The sequence below is a fragment of the Oryctolagus cuniculus genome, chromosome 7 (genome assembly GCF_964237555.1).
Source record: "Oryctolagus cuniculus chromosome 7, mOryCun1.1, whole genome shotgun sequence".
Taxonomy (NCBI): Eukaryota; Metazoa; Chordata; class Mammalia; order Lagomorpha; family Leporidae; genus Oryctolagus; species Oryctolagus cuniculus.
In genome coordinates this window covers 134,609,240-134,624,442 of record NC_091438.1, presented here as the reverse complement: position 1 = coordinate 134,624,442, position 15,203 = coordinate 134,609,240, and the positions used below count along the sequence as shown (strand labels likewise).

General features: G+C 57.3%; 1 long non-coding RNA gene across 1 annotated transcript; it reads right to left on the bottom strand.

Annotated features, from left to right (window-relative positions):
- Positions 1–1,619: 1,619 nt before the first annotated feature.
- LOC138850433 (uncharacterized) lies at positions 1,620–10,554 on the bottom strand. The gene is made up of 3 exons (XR_011390181.1): positions 10,238–10,554; positions 9,939–10,065; positions 1,620–7,151 (listed from the first exon to the last, which is right to left on the bottom strand). It is a non-coding gene; the product is annotated as an uncharacterized lncRNA (long non-coding RNA).
- Between the last annotated feature and the right edge of the window lie 4,649 nt (positions 10,555–15,203).

The window sequence follows — 15,203 nt, the reverse complement described above, 5'->3', positions numbered from 1 at the left end:
CCCAGCGCCCTTGCAGGATGTGTAGTATTTTCTCCATTGTATAGATGTGGAAACTGAGGCTCAAGGAGGCTGAGCAGTAATGGGCTGAGCTGAGTCTTCAGCCTGGATCTGCGCGATTCCGGAGGCAAGCACTTACAATAAAGGGCGCTGATTGCTCCGGGGAGGGAGGAGCGGCAGGCCCAGCCGGCAGGGAGGGCTTTCCAGGGAGAGGTTTCTGAGCTGATGCCCGAAAGCAGGGCTTTGTGAGACGGGTCGTATTCTGGGCGAGCAAGAGCCAAGCTGAGTGGGGGACAGGTGGCCTGGCGCAGAGGCAGCCGTGAGCACGCCTTGGTCTCAGTCTAGAACTCCAGCTCCCTGGGTGCAGAGACGCTCTGGGTGGGAGAGGATCTGGTCGCCTCCTCCCAAGGCCTCTACAGCTCTGGCCATGGATGCACTGGCTGCACCTGGACTTGGCTGGTGCTCTTAAGCTTGCTTCTGTCCCCGACCTGTATTACAGGGCTTTCTTTCTCCCTTCCTCCCCATGTCTTGTGCATAGCAGAAGGAAAAGCCTCCACTTCCACTCTCCCTGCTTCTCAGTTGTTCCAAGACTTGGGAGAAGACCAGACTTCTCTAGGTCCTTCATTCAGTCAACAAACGCTTTCTGAGCATCTGGAATGCTCTGGATACCACTCTAGAGACTGGGGACACAGCGGAGAACACGGCAGACCTGGCCGTTGTCCTCACGGAGGTTACTGTAGGCAAATGGATGAAGAAGATGATTTGAGAGAGGGACAGGTGCCCGGATGTGAGTAGAGCAGGCTGGCACGATGGGAGGTGACTGGGGCAGCAGAGGTGCTGCTTCGGTTAGCCCGTGGGGGAATCCACTCCAAAGAGCGGGCGTGCAACTCAAGATCTGAATGAGACGAGGAGTCCAAGGAAGATGTAGAGGAAGAATGTCTTGCACAATAGGAGCAAGACAAAAGTCCTGAGGTCGGAACACACTTGCCCAACTCAAGGAACAGGAATGCGGCGGGGGCTCGGGGAGGTGGAAGGATCAGATCATGCAGGGCTGGCGGCTACCCTCGGACTTCAGGCTTCGCGCTAAGAGCCGCTGGAACTCGTGGCGGGTTAGATCAAGGCATGAACATGATCTGCCTTCCACGTTGGAGCCAGAGTTCTGGCAGCCGCAAGTGCCGACCCACACCCTCCTCCCGTACCCTCTTGTCCTCCAGGTCTCTGCACCTGAAGTTCTTTTGCCAGGAATGCCTTTCATTTAGTTTCCAAAACATTCCTGCTCATTCTTCAGGACCCAGCTCCCAGGCACCCCTCCTGATGGGTCCTCTGTGCCTCCCACCCACGTTCTCACGGCTGTTACCCGGTTCCAGCCGTGAGCAGACAGGGAGGCCTGTTTCTGGCTCCTTCTGCTCCAGGACCGGCAGTCCTTCCGACACCAGGATCATGGCTGACTTAGCTCTGAGAGCACAGTACTCTGTACAAAGCCCAGCCCAGGGTGGGTGCATGGCAGGTGCTCTCTGGGTTAGACATGACATCTTTGAGTATCTAAGTCATTGACAGAAGCATTATGTTAGCAAGTATTCTTTGTTTAAATAAATAAATAAATACGAAGAGAAGAATGGGAATAAACTACTCATTGTAATATTTAAATGAAATCGATACTGGCACTTCTTAGAAATCTTGACATCTGGAGGCTGAGCCTCTAAGTGTTTACTAAAGAGCAGCAATAGCCTGTGGCAAGCACACTTTGAATACCCACCCCTCAAGGACCATGCCTTTGTCTCCTTGAGACCATGAATGCTTGTTAAAAAAGAATACATCTGCTAGGATCCAGCTTGGAAATACTCGAGTTTGGAAAAGTACATTTGTTGCACTCCTTCCTGTACTCCCGTAAATACTTGGATTTGTTCGCTGAGAACCTGTTTGTCATAGGACATTGCATATGCTGCCTGGTTTGTTCTAATTAATCTACCAACATAGCAGAACTGGGCGGCTTTTTATTAAGCCAGAAAGGCATTGAAAAACTGTTCCATGCTTGAGATGTATGCAAATGAAAATGGAAGAATTTGGGGACACTGTAGCTTGGCAGAGAGTCATCTTCCTGTTCAAGTACGAACCAGGCCTTGCTTCTGAGACCAGAATCAGCAGGTGCAGGTGCAACGGCCGGAGACACGGAGTTCATTCTCTGCTACCTGGAAACTTGGTGAGGGCAAAGACCCAGGAGCCTTCCTCGCTGAGGCAGCCCCCGCCCCGGCCCTGCCTATCTGCACATTGACAGAGGAACCCAACCTCCATCTATCACACTCAGCTGGCCCTCCTCCCCCGGCGGGGAGCGCCCAGCTCGCCCTGGGCCCTGTGCCGGGCTCGGTCCTCACGCCAGGCAGCCCCGTAGGCACAGCACAGATTGGGCTACGGTCAGAGCCCTGGAAAGCTCAGGGGAAAAGCTGGAAGCTGTGTTCCAGGAGCTGGATGCCTGATGGAGGGAAGCCCAGCACGGAGCCGTGGGGAAACATAACTGAAATGTTCAGTTTGCACTTGGCTGTCTGGCAAAGGCTCTAAGGCTCTGGACGTGTTGCTCAGCTTCCCCGAGCCTCTATTTCCTTGCCTTTCATGTGGGATCCCAGTACGATTTGGAAGGCAGCACTCCCAAGCTGAAATGCACCCCACCTTGGCCCCTGACATCAGAATACAAAGTCCAGGAAAAGGACCTTGTCCCGACTCGGTTCAGCCCGCGGCTGCTTCGCTTGGACATCTCAGAGCCCAGAGCGATGAGGCTCCAGGGACACACAGCTTCCACTGTGCTCGGTCCCCAGAGCCAGCAGTCCCCACAGAAGGCTGGCTGTGGCCATGTGGCCGTGGACGCGTTCCTTGCTTCATCCCTCCGGGCTGAGGGACCCTGGCAGGTGGCTGTGCGGGACTGGGCACCAACAGGTGGCCGGCCCAGCCCTCTCAAATGACGACATTACTTTTCACCTTTCAGTGCCTCTCGTAACACACAGTTTCCGCGAGGCCAGCTGGTGCGGGGAAGCCTGGGGGTGCAGCCGAGGTGGTCCTCATGGAGCCGGCGTTCCAGCTAGAGGAAGGTGGCCGTTTTAGGGAGAGACGCACAGGCAGCTGGTCAGTGCGAGGCTGACCGAGCTGCTGTGGAGGTGTTCCGGCTTCAGCCGCCCGCACCGAGGGTCAGCGTCCACCTGGAAGTCTGATGCCTCGGATCCAGTTTCTTCTGGGGGAGTTAGTTGGGGAGCCCCTTCTCTCTCCAGACACAGATCTATGTGTGTCCCCCTGCTTTCCTGTGTCTCTCTCTGTGCAGAACAGGAAGTGAGAGACGCCTGTTGTGCTCAGGCTCCCTGGGCTCAGGGACAGCACGCTGGGGAAGGCGGTGCAGGAGCCAGACGGGAGACACGTGACAATCTCGGGGACCCGTGGAGGCTCAGGGCCTCTGTCAACGCTGCCAGGGCTGAAGCCGAGGGAGGCAGGGTCTCCCTACAGGTGAGCAAGTGGAAAAAGAGGCGGTTGCACCAGGGTGAGGGAGCACAAGCCACACACAGAAAGACATGGCAGAAACAGCGACACCCACTTCGCAGGGTCCTGCCCCAGAGCTTCGGTGAGGCTGTGAACTCCAGCCGAGCGGCTCTTCTGGAAACCACAGGCTCCCCCACGCTCAGCTTGAAACACCACCCCCTGGGCCCCACCACCAGCAAAGCGGAGGATGGCATTGTTGTCCATCATCAAAATCAATGGTTCTTTTGCTAAGTGGTCAATATTTATTTGGCTTTAGGATTGTTTAATTCAATGCATCAATTAAAGATAGTGTAATGTCTGCTCTGGTCTGCAGCCTGGGCTTCTGAGTGTCGTTACCTCATCTGTTTGAGATCACTCACGTCCTTACGTCTCTGCTCCTTTGTCCCCTTGCATAACTCAAGGACAGGAGTAATTGACGTGAAACTTTTAAAAATTAATTTCGCTGCATATGCCACTGAGGGAGAGTGCAAGTCCTCCCAGCCATTTATAACGTCACGGTGATTGGTCCTGACAAAACAATACCTTAAAAACTCACCAAAGTAAATTATGGCCCGAGCAAATGGCTGCTCCGCGGCACGGCCGGAGGCTTGGAGGGGAGCCAGGCAAAAACAAAGTAATGTGCTTTTGATATTAATAAGAGAGATGATATTGATCTGCGAGCTAGTGTCACTTCTCCACTCTGGCGAGGAGATTGCTCCCGGCATTTAGTCCTCTGAAAGCCACTTTCCATGCAGGCCATTTAATTTGGTGAGTCTTTAATTATGTGAAATGGAGTCTAGTTAAAGGGCCAGGTCCCCGTTTTTTGCGGGGCCGAGACGTGGGCTGTGATTCAGGAAGCTGTCAGGAGCGAATATAACTCAATTCTTAGATCTACAAATGCAGTTGTCTCTCCAAATGTTTATTTCATCCCTGCGCTCCTCTGGCCCCGTGCCACCGTGCGTCAGGACAGACCCGGGCTCTGATTACAGGACCACATTTTTCAAAGGACCTGAAGTTAATGTGCCTGTTTTCTGCATAATAAAAGTCATAACTCACAGGGCCCGCCAACGCCTCTCCCCTGGAAGGGGGCTGGGGCCCACGGCAGACGGGCTGCGCGTCCCAGCCCCGGCAGCCTGCGTGCCCCACGCCCACTCCAACCTTGGACACTCAGTCTCCTTGCGGCGCTGTGACAGATCCCGGCCCGCAACCCACAAGTCCCACCACGGGCAGGGCCGTGGGACGGAGTGTGTGTTGGCTCAGGAGACAGCAGGGGAGAAACCCACAGACCAGACCACGACGGCTGATTTAGGCTTCAGGACGCATCACCACCACAGCTCGAGGCCTCGGGGTTAGATGTGCTCACTGCCTCTGTCTTCCTCTCACACCCACACGGCCCCGCCTGTCCGCGTCCGTGCCCTGCAAGGGTGTCCCTTCATCGTGCGTGTACGTGGGCACGCATGACTGCACGTGCACGGCTCCAAATGCTCTCCGACTCGGCCTGACAGTCTTCCTCTTGTTGGTGGCTCTGTCCCTCTCCTAATGTGGCTGAGGGCTCTTTTGTTGAAGTCCATTCTGAGCACTTAGAGTTCAGCACCCCTCGGCTGTCGCTATAGGAGCTGCCTGGAGGTGCACAGTCCAGCCCTGCTGTCTCCTGTCCTCCCCACCCCTCGCCCTGCCTTGGCTCTGGGGATGGCCCTGCAGGGAGGGCTCAGTGTGGAGAAGCAAGGCTGGCATTGAACTTGGCTCTCTGACAGCTGTTTAGTCAGGGATCAAGAGCTCAGATAACCAGAGCACAAAGCCAAGATGCTGTGCAGTCTCCAGACTTGACTCCCAGGAAAGTGCACGTGTCAGAACCTCGCTCCAAACCACTTTGCAAAGAGTTTGGACAGCCTCTCGTACTGTTCGTCGGAGGATGGAGGATAGGAATAAAAGGGGTGGAGAGTGGCTTCTGGGAGTAAAATCCCAGCATCAGGAAATCACAGCTGACAGCGAGGGGGGAGAGAACAGCTCCCAGAGAAGACAAAAGAACTCAAAACAGGGAGGGTTTTCAAAGCGCGTTTTCCAGGAGAGCGTGGGGGCAAGAGGTGTGCATCCAGATCTGTTCAGGAAGTGCTGGGTTAAAGAAAGCCAGACAGCTTTCTTGGCTGCAGGAGCGTTCAGGGCCCCTCGTGTGCGGACACGCACCGGGGGGGCTCTGAGTCTAGGGCGATGCATTGCGTCTTCCACATGCATCTTCTTCCCAAGCCTCCACAGAGAGGATTCTGGGAGTTTAGCATTTGGCTGAATGCTCTTAGGGAAACACTGATTCTCCACGGTGGGTGGCTGTGGTGGACAGCGTCTGTGTTTGGGTGGCTCAGCAGTCACTGGCTCTCCCTGCATGAGATCCGCCCCCCCACCCCGCCACCGTGGGGTCTAGTGGGGAGGTGCTGTGGTTGAAGGCGTCCCCCCCAAAGATCCATGTGCTGGAAGCAGGGTCCTCAGTGGGGCCGTGTTGAGGCTGTGAAACATTTAAGGGGGTGGGGGCCTGGGGGGCGGTGAAGTGAGGTCATTGTGGGTGCTGGCCCGGGAAGGGGGTCATGTAGGTTCTTACGGGGACCCCCATTCCCAAGACATGAAGTGAGCAGCTGTCTGACTTCCCATCTCGTCATGCACCTGCTTGCTCTCCCTCTCTCCCATGCTCCCAGTGCAATGCCATCCGCGATGGTATCGTAGCCAGGAGGTTCTCACCAGAGCTGAGCAGAGGCGTGGGCCATGCTCGTGGACCTTCAAAGCTGCGAGCTAAAGAAAGCGCTTTTCTTTATAAACTACCCGGCCTCAGGCATTCTGTTATAGCAATGGGAAATGAGTCAGTCCTCTGCGCCAGAGGTGAGCACGTGACCAGGCTAAGCCACTGTAGACACTGCATCCCTTGGCTGCCATGATTGGCTGGAGAAGAGGCACACGGTCCAATCAGAGCGACCAAGATGCTCTGGGACCCTGCAGGGACTTCTTGGCAAGAGGCAACTGGACCCGAAGGCGGAGGTCGTGATGTTTGAAGCTGTGGAAGTCGTTTTGTGACCACCTGCAGCCTAAGCCGAAGTCAACACGAAAGAGATCAGGGCTTGGAGGGGGAGACAGACCAGGTCTGTCTTTTGAGACAATGAGTTTGGGCTTTCTGGGGAGACTGGAATCAGAAGAGGGGTTCAGCGTGCAACTGCTACCAGCTGGCAGGCAACTCTGGGTTAGAGAGGAGAGGTGGAGATGGTGGAGGCCGCTTAGGAGGCGATGCCTGGGAATGGTTGACGGTGATGAGGAAGTGGGTAGCCGCCAGGCTTGCTCTAGGGGAATGGGGTGGAGGAAGATCAAGAGCTCCTTTCGGCTGTAGTGGGTTTCAGAGTTGCTGAGAAATCTCAGTGGGAATGTCGAGTGGGTCAGTGCAGAGTCCTGGCTTAGAGACATCAACTCTTAGAGGGGAGGGAGCCGCCCAGGGCAGTGCCACTCAAACCCGTGTCTGGACGAGGAGGAGGAAGCCTCCGTGGGGACTGGAGAGGAACCCTCGGAGGTCGGAGGAACTGAATGCTTGCAGCAGGAAGGGAAGCAAGCAGGGAGAGGGCTGGAGGGGGCCCTTTGGGCTGGGCACAAGGAGATCATCTGCATCCTTCATCAGGGTGGACTGGCTGGAAAAAAGAGGCAGAAGTCAGGTTATGGGTGAGGGCTGAGCAGGTGGGGAGGAGCAATCAGAGCAGTAAGACTGACAGCAAAGAGTGGGGAACAGGAAGCAAAGCAGGTACGCCGCGCCTCTGTCCAGTCTGCAGACAGCAGGGAGTCGGGGTTCCAAGAGCTTAGAGCATCAGCAGGAGGTCGAGCAGCTGGTAAGGGATGCGGCCGGAGCTCACACCCAGGCCGTCTGGTTCCAGTGCCCCAGTCCTAACCATGAACCTGCATCAAGGAAATGCAGAGACAACTCTCCTGAGTGGTTGGACCCTGGCCGGAGAGAGCTAGGCCTGTAACTAGACGGGGATGTGTCGCCAGGGAGGGTTTGTCCTGAGATGAGAGAGAATTCAACCTGCAAACGTCCATGAAAAGGCTCTTTTAGGAGGAGACAGAGGGGTGCCGAGGAGGGGGAGATGTGGGCTCCTGAGAAGCTGGGAGACGATGGCTCCAGAGCACGGCCCCTCCTGCCACGCAGGCGTCGGGAGAGAATGGATCACCGATGTGGGGAGGCTTGGGGGGTGCTCCCAGGCTCTCTGTGGAGGTGGGGGTCAGGCCGGGTGATGAGAAGGAACAGAGCACACTGGGTTTGAGGAGTCGGGGATGGCTCGAAGCCGTCATGGCGGGCAGAGGAGGAAGCAGATGCAGAAATGCTGGAGAATCCTGGGGAGCCAGTGATCATGAGTTTGTAGATCTGGGTGCAGCAAGGGAGAGCAGAGGCCTGGGTCCACCCAAGATTTTTTTTAAACTTATTTATTGGGGCTAGCACTGTGGCGTGGTGGGTAAAGCCTCTGCCTGCAGTGCTAGCCTCCCATATGGGAGCCGGTTCAAGTCCCGGCTGCTCAACTTCCGATCCAGCTCTCTGCTATGGTCTGGGAAAGCAGTAGAAGATGGCCCAAGCCCTTGGACCTCTGCACCTGCGCGGGAGACCTGGAAGAAGCTCCTGGCTCCTGGCTTTGGATCAGCCCAGCTCCAGCCATTGCAGCCATCTGGGTAGTGAACCAGCAGATGGAAGACCTCTCTCTCTCTCTCTCTTTCTGCCTCTGCCTCTCTGTAATTCTGTCTTTCAAATAAATAAATAAATAAATCTAAAAAGAGAGACTTATTTATTTATTTGAAAGGCGAGTTACAGAGAGGCAGAGGCAGAGAGATATAGAGAAATCTTCATCCGCTGGTTCACTCTCCATATAGCTGCAATGGCCAGAGCTGGGCAGATCCGAAGCCAGGAGCCAGGAGCTTCTTCCAGGTTTCCCACACAGGTGCAGGGGCCAAGCGCTTGGGCCATTCTCCACAGCTTTCCCAGGTGTATTTGCAGGGAGTTGGACTGGAAGAGGAGCAGCTGGAACATGAACCGGAGCCCATATGGAATACTGGTGCCACAGGTGGAGGCTTAGCCTACTACGCCACAGCGCTGGCTCCAAGATTCGGGTTTTGATCAAGAGGTGGAGAAAAGGCCATGGGGAGGAGACTGGGGGTAGGGGCAGGAGGGTTTGGGAAAGGATGGGCCCAGAGTCCATGCTGGAGGAAAGGAAATGCGAGGGAGGGAGGACCGATGGGCTTGGGGGGGGGTCTGGAGGGGGCTGAGGAAGGTGAGAGCTGGCAGCAGAGCGGGGGTCACAGCCACAGAGCCGGGTGCTTGAGTGAGTGACAGGGAGTGGGCGGCACCGTTGAGGGAATGCAAGGCTTGTGATGAGACAGGCAGTGGGCGGCTGGTGAAGTGAGGGAGAAGGTCACCGGGGACCAGGGCGGGGACCCGAGAGGGCTGGATGTCGTGTGGGCAGTTCTCGTGGGTGTGGAATTCACCTGAGACAATGGCGTGCTTAGGGTGCAAAGGAGACCTGAGCCAGGTGGCCAAGTCTTCCATGACGGAGGGGGCTGAGCAGGATGCCAACAGCTACTCTCTGCCTGAACGAGGCAAGGGCACAGGATGGCAGGGCCGAACAAGGTGGCCGTCAAAAGTGCATGGTCTTTTTGGCCAGGGAGGAAGGGTCAGGGCCTAGACCAGCAACGGCCCAGCCAGATGCCTGCTGACCCCTCTGGTCCTTCAGGGTGACAGAGCAAACAGCAGCCTCTCCATGGGGGCCATGACTGCCCTGGTTCAGGAGACAGCCTGGACTCGGCTATGGCAGGACACGGAGGGGACCCGGAGGGAAGCCTCTGGGGACGGTCAGCTCCAGGGGAGCCTGGGGAGGGAGGGGCAAGGACAAGGAAAGTCCAGGGAGGGGGGGGGGGAGAAGACTGACGGCCAGGGCCTCACGCTCTGCACCTGAGGCAGATGGGCACCTGGGGTTTCTCTGGAGATGGTTGCTCCAGGCTGCAGCACCAGGGGACTTGGCACCCAGCTTGCGGCACAGCCGCCACTCCATGCAGCTGAGTGGGCCGTATCCTTTGGGGAGCGGGCACACGGGCTCCCATTCACCACAGTCCCCCACGTCTCTATTGTGCACAGCCAGCTGATTCTGCCTTCTCTGCCGAGTCCCGCTTGTGTTTTCGACCCCTGACAGAGAGTTTAACTCTCCAGTCAGTCGTGAAGCTGGATTTCAGCTCAGCCGTGTAAGAGTCACGTTAATTTGGGCATAATCCCTCATTCTGTGCCTCAGTTTTCTCAGCAGCAAAATGGGGGTATCAGAGCACCTCCCTGAGAGATTTAGTTGTAAGGATTTAGTAGGAGGGTGCAGATAAAGCACTCAGCCCAGAGCCTGGTGTGTAGCAAAAGTCCAGCAAGAAGTGCCGTCCAGTTACTGAGCACTTACCATGTACCGGGTCCTCTTCTAAGATTTTCATGGCATTCTCTTAACAACTCTCAGGTGGTACCACCACTCTGTTCCCATTTTACAGATGCGAAGACTGTGGCCCAGAGAGGTAAAGTCTTCATTCAAGCTGTAGCAATCATTAAGCAGTGGAAGTGCGGTCAAACCCAGGCTGAGTCCAGAAACCCTCACCCTCACCATCTCACCAGAGGGCCTCCCTCTGTGCTCACTGTGTTGGCTATTAGCCACCGTTATCACCTAATTATTGTAGGGTTTTTCAAAAATTCTATTCCAAAGCTTACCTCACCCAGAGCTGGGACTGGTGCCCACGTTCAGTTGGCAGTGGCTCGTGGATCCGACGCTTCCTGCCCGCTGTGTCCACGGGGCCGAGCCCAGCTGCCTGCTTGGGCTGCGACACCTGGCCCTCTGCGAAGCGGCTGGCTTCTTCCCCACCAGCAGGGACTCACCAGTAGGGGTGTGCATTGTTGGGAACTTGCCTCATCTCCTTTTTTTTTCCTCTCTGGCTGCTTCTACCTTGACCACAAAGTCCTATCTGTCTTCGGGGTCCCCGTGAGACTCCTCTGGTCCCCTCTCCCCCGCGGCCCACACCCCCCATCTCCCACATCTCTGCATCGCCTCTTCAATACATTCACATACACACCTGTTCCAGGAACCTGAGTGAGGGTTTGGGGCTGGGGGGGGGGTCAGATCCGGGGCAGATGAGGAGGGGCTGCCCCCAGGGACAGGCACTCAGAAGAGAGAACTCCCCAACCCCAGCCGACCCCCTGGCCAGCTTTTGGGAAAGCAGCTCAGGGTGTGGTGGGCACGCAGAGGGTGCAGCGTCAGCTCAGAGGACAGGGTCCATCTCAGCCTCACCTGCCGACATGTCGCAGGGCAGAGCCCACTGCAGGCACCCCTGGAAGTATCGGTCAGGGGGCTGAGCCTGCCCCCCAGACTGCAGAAGAGAGGCACTGAGCAGGGACTCATACAAACTAGTAGTAGCAATAATAAAATGCTAATACATAATCATAAAAACCCTGGTCAATACTCACTCAGGGCTTCCTGTGCTTCCAGCCCTGCTGTGTTTTACACGAAGGCGTCCTCACAGCAGCCCGCGAGGCAGGCACACCGCCGTCCTCACCGACACCCCAGGAGGCTGGCTGGTGTGCCCGAGGCAGGTGGCAGGACTGGGATTTGGACCCCAATAGTTCCTAAACCACGACCTGTGCTTCCTCCTGTTCTGAATCCTGTCACCAAGTCCAACAGTCTTGGCTAAAGGGAGCTAGAGGCCCAGTGCGTGGGAGGGTCCGGGTGGGGTCCCCCCAAGGGATTGGGGGTCCAAGTGCTGTCCGCAGGAGCACCCTGACCATGGCTCACCTGAGGTTGCCCAAGACCCCTGGGCAGTTCTGCGGTCTGAGGTCGAAGAGGCTGAGAGGCAGCAGGTGCGCGGGGTGGGGGTGGGGGTGGGGCCGCTGGGGAGGGCGACGTCCCTGCCCCTTGCCGGCCCTGCCTGTGCGCCTGGGGCCTCCGGCAGGGAGCGAGCAGTGGCTGAGGCAGGAGGCAGGCAGGCCCGGCGCGGTCCCGCCCATCTGGGGAGCGCTCGGTGGCGGACTGGAACTGAGCAGCGCTCAGCGGCGGCGTTTGGACTGAGCAGCGCGAGCCCGGCTCGGAGGCTGCGAGGCAGAGCCGCGAACGCCAACAGTCTGGAGGCAGGCTCCGGAGGGAGACGCTCGGGCCCGTGTGCGAGCTTGGTTCCCACGACAGCTCAGCAGACAGATGGACCTGGGAATCCTCGCCGCCTGGCCAGGAGGGTGTACACGTGAGGGGGAGCGTGGCGCCCAGTGCGCGGGACCGGCGGGAGGCGCCGGGAGCCGGCCAGCTGGCAGCCGGGGGCCGGCGCGGTGGCCTGAGCTGCCTTGTCACACAGACCCGCTGGGTGTGCTCTTCCGCTCTGAACTTGACCTCAGGCTTGGCCCGGCTCTCCGCCTCAGTGGGCGCTCTGAATTCTGCTCGCTGCTCCCCTGGGCCATACCCTGGCTGCAGACTGAGGGAGTCCTGACCCAGACCCCAGATGGAATTCTGACCTTGACCCAGATGGAGTGCTGATCCCAGCCCCCAACTCAGCCCTGAGCATGCCAGCTGCCTTCTGGTTAAAATCACTTGCTATTGTCCTTCTCTTAAAAAAAAAAAAAGGCCAGTTTCCCCCGGGGACACTCCCCAGGTTCCAAGCTCAGGCCTGAGGACAGCACCCAGGAAGGAGGCCTTGGAGGAGCTGGGGAGGCAGGACCCACACTGAGTCAGACCCAAGGAGAGCTGGGTGCTGGGCCAGTTTCCACCAGACACGAGTCCATCTCCTGAGCCTGGAGTAACCTGGAGCTCAGAGGTGAGCGAGGCCCCAGACATATAGGCTTGGGGGGGAAGGGAGAGCTGGGGGACCTTGGTGAGGGGCTGGAGTGACAACCAAGCTGCCGACTGTTGGGGACACTCCCTGTTCTTAGAGCCTCCAGGTCACATTGAGTCCTCATGTGGCTGGGGGAGATGTTGGATGCCCCAGTGCCAACGGCACTGCTGCTGGGCTCCCTGTGGTCACAGGCATGGGCTGCGCTGGCACCAGGGCTGTGTGTGTGTGGGGGGGGGGGCAAGGTTGTTGCTAGGGTCCTAGAAGCAGCCAGAGGTGGGCTGGGATTGGTAGATGAGGAGCTCTGCCCCCTCGTGTCCCAGGGAGGCCACTCCGAGGTGGGCGGCCCTCTGTGGCCAGGCAGCGGCTATGGTCAGTAGTCTCGGCTTTGAGGTCCACATGGTGTCGGTTGTAACCTTTCAGCTCTGTGGTTTTAGTGGGAAAAAAGTAAAAAGCAACTGGAGGCAATTCATGACTGAATGGGCACGGCTGTGTGCCAATGAAACCCTATTGGCTTTGGCCTGGGGGCTGCGCGGTGCCAGCCCCTGACATGGCCCCAGCTGCCCGCAGCGCCCACAGGCTCAGGGACCCAGCCTTCATCGCATTTCTGCCCTGCTGTTCACCCCTCCCGGGGCTTCCAGGGTTTCTCCTGATTCTCATCTTGTTCTCAGCGTCCTGTCAGTCACACACGCTGAGCAGCTTGTGGGAGACCCCATAAGAAGGGGCAGAGTGGGCTCCTTGAATCACCCTGGTCTGATCCCAAGGCCCCCAGCTGCTGTCAGGGGAGCGTCCACAGAGGTAGAGGAGGGAGCCGCTCACTTCCCACAGCTGTGAGCCAGCGCCTGTACACCTGCTACCTGATCGGATCACGGCTCCTTGAGCAACATGTCCTTGGGCTCCCATTTTACAGATGGGAAAATTAAGACCCAGAGAGGGAGGGGACCCCTCAGAGGGTCATCAAGTAAGTCGGGTGAGACCGAAGCCGGAGCTTCCCACTCCTAGGAAATCAGTGGTCCTTCAGGTCCCCCTGGAAGCACCTCCCAAGGCCGGCAGTGTCTCTTGACACCCCGACTGCCCAGCCGGCCCGGCAGGACCCCCGCTCTGAGCCAGCCTTCCCTCTCCCCTCCGCCAAAGCACAGCTCTCTGGGCTCTGGCACTGTCTGGAAACTTCTCTGCTGGTCTGTTCTCTGCAGAGCACAGATTATCGCTCTCGTGCTAATTATTTTTATGATTAAAAGATGATAAATTATTAAACAAAGTCTGAAAAATGTGCCAAGATCTGCTCTGAGGCTGGGCCTGAGACGTTGCCCCCTCGGCGTCCACGTTAATTAATAAATGAGGCTCTGCGTGGAGGGGGCCGCAGCTGGCACATCTGGCAGCCAGGCAGGAGCTGGCAGAGGGCAGATGCTGGGCAGGCGGGGAGCGCTCAGCCTGGGCTCTGGTGACAGAGACCCCTCCTTCCTTGCCCCCAGCCTGGGTCTCGGCAGAGGGCCCTGTGGCACCAGGCTGACAATCTGGCCTCCAGGAGTGGTCCAGAAAGCTGGGAAACTCCAGTTAATTCCCAACCCTGTTCCCGATGCAGACTTGGGAGACTCCCACGTGCCTAAAGGAAGGCAGGAGATAAGGATTCACATCCCCGCCAGCCATTTCCTCCTTGGTTAACCTTGGGTCGGTCACTTAACGAGATGCTAAGCCTCAGTTTCCTCATCTGTAAAACGGGCAGAAATGACATCTGTTTTGCAAAGAGAGTGTTGAGTGAAACAGTCTCTACAAGGAACATACAGGCTGGCCATTGATCGATAAACGTTACTTAGGCTGACCTGAGCTTGGGTTTCTTGTTGCTGTGGAATTCCAGGCCAAGACACCTTGTCGGGCGACGTCACCTTTCCGAGCCTGGGTTTCCTCATCTGTGAAATGGAAACGAGAGTTCCTAACTCAGGATTTGAGGGAACAGGACCCGTGAAGTTCTAACGCTGAGTAAGTGGCCGATGAGTGGTAGCTGTTTCATCGCGAGTTCGCATTCTGACTCCACGCATCCAAGTTTCAACAAACAGGAGTTTTCCTCCTACCTGGGCTCCTTCTTCCAGTCTCCTTGGCTGGTTCTCCTCCCTCCCCACTGGCTGCGTTGCGGTGCGGGGCTCGGGGCCCTCTGTCTCCATAGGTGCTCTCCCCTGTGAGCTCCTCCGTGTGTGTGCCTGCGACGCCCGCATTTCTAACCCCCTCCCTAACTCCACACTGTCCCAGTGCCCTTGCCTGCTCAGACCCTCCCCCGATGTCTAGCAGAAGGCCTCGCAAATCTTACACATCCAGTAACATCCCACTCCCCTCCCCGATGGAACTTCTCTTCCTCCCACAAACCCTGGGTGCCGCTCTTTCTTTCCCATCAAATTCCTGACGCCCTGGGAACCCTGGTGCGCCCCACCTCTGCCTTTGGTTGGAACTGCTGAGCTGTCCATCTCGCGGGCTGTGGCCCGTCCTGTCTTACCTGGACCCTCACACCAGCCTCCTCCTGGGTGTCCCTGCTTTGGTGCCTTCTGCCCGGAGTCTGTGCTCCACGGAGCAGCCAGAAGTCCCTCCTCCGCTCAGAATCCCCCAGCAGCGCCCGTCTTCCTATATATAGAGAGAGGCAGAATCTTTGCCAAGACCACAAGGCCTGCCCAATCTAAACTCCCCGCTCCCCCTCCCCACCAGCCCTCCCTTGCGCACCCTGCCCTGATGCTTCTGGAAACACCCCACGCATGCTCCCAGGCACGGGCTTGGTGCTGGTGCTTGCTCTTGGAGCTCCCTCACCGTCCCCAGTCACTTTGGTGAGGTTGACCTTGGCTGGTCTATTTATTGATTAAAATTTTTATTTATTTATTTATTTATTT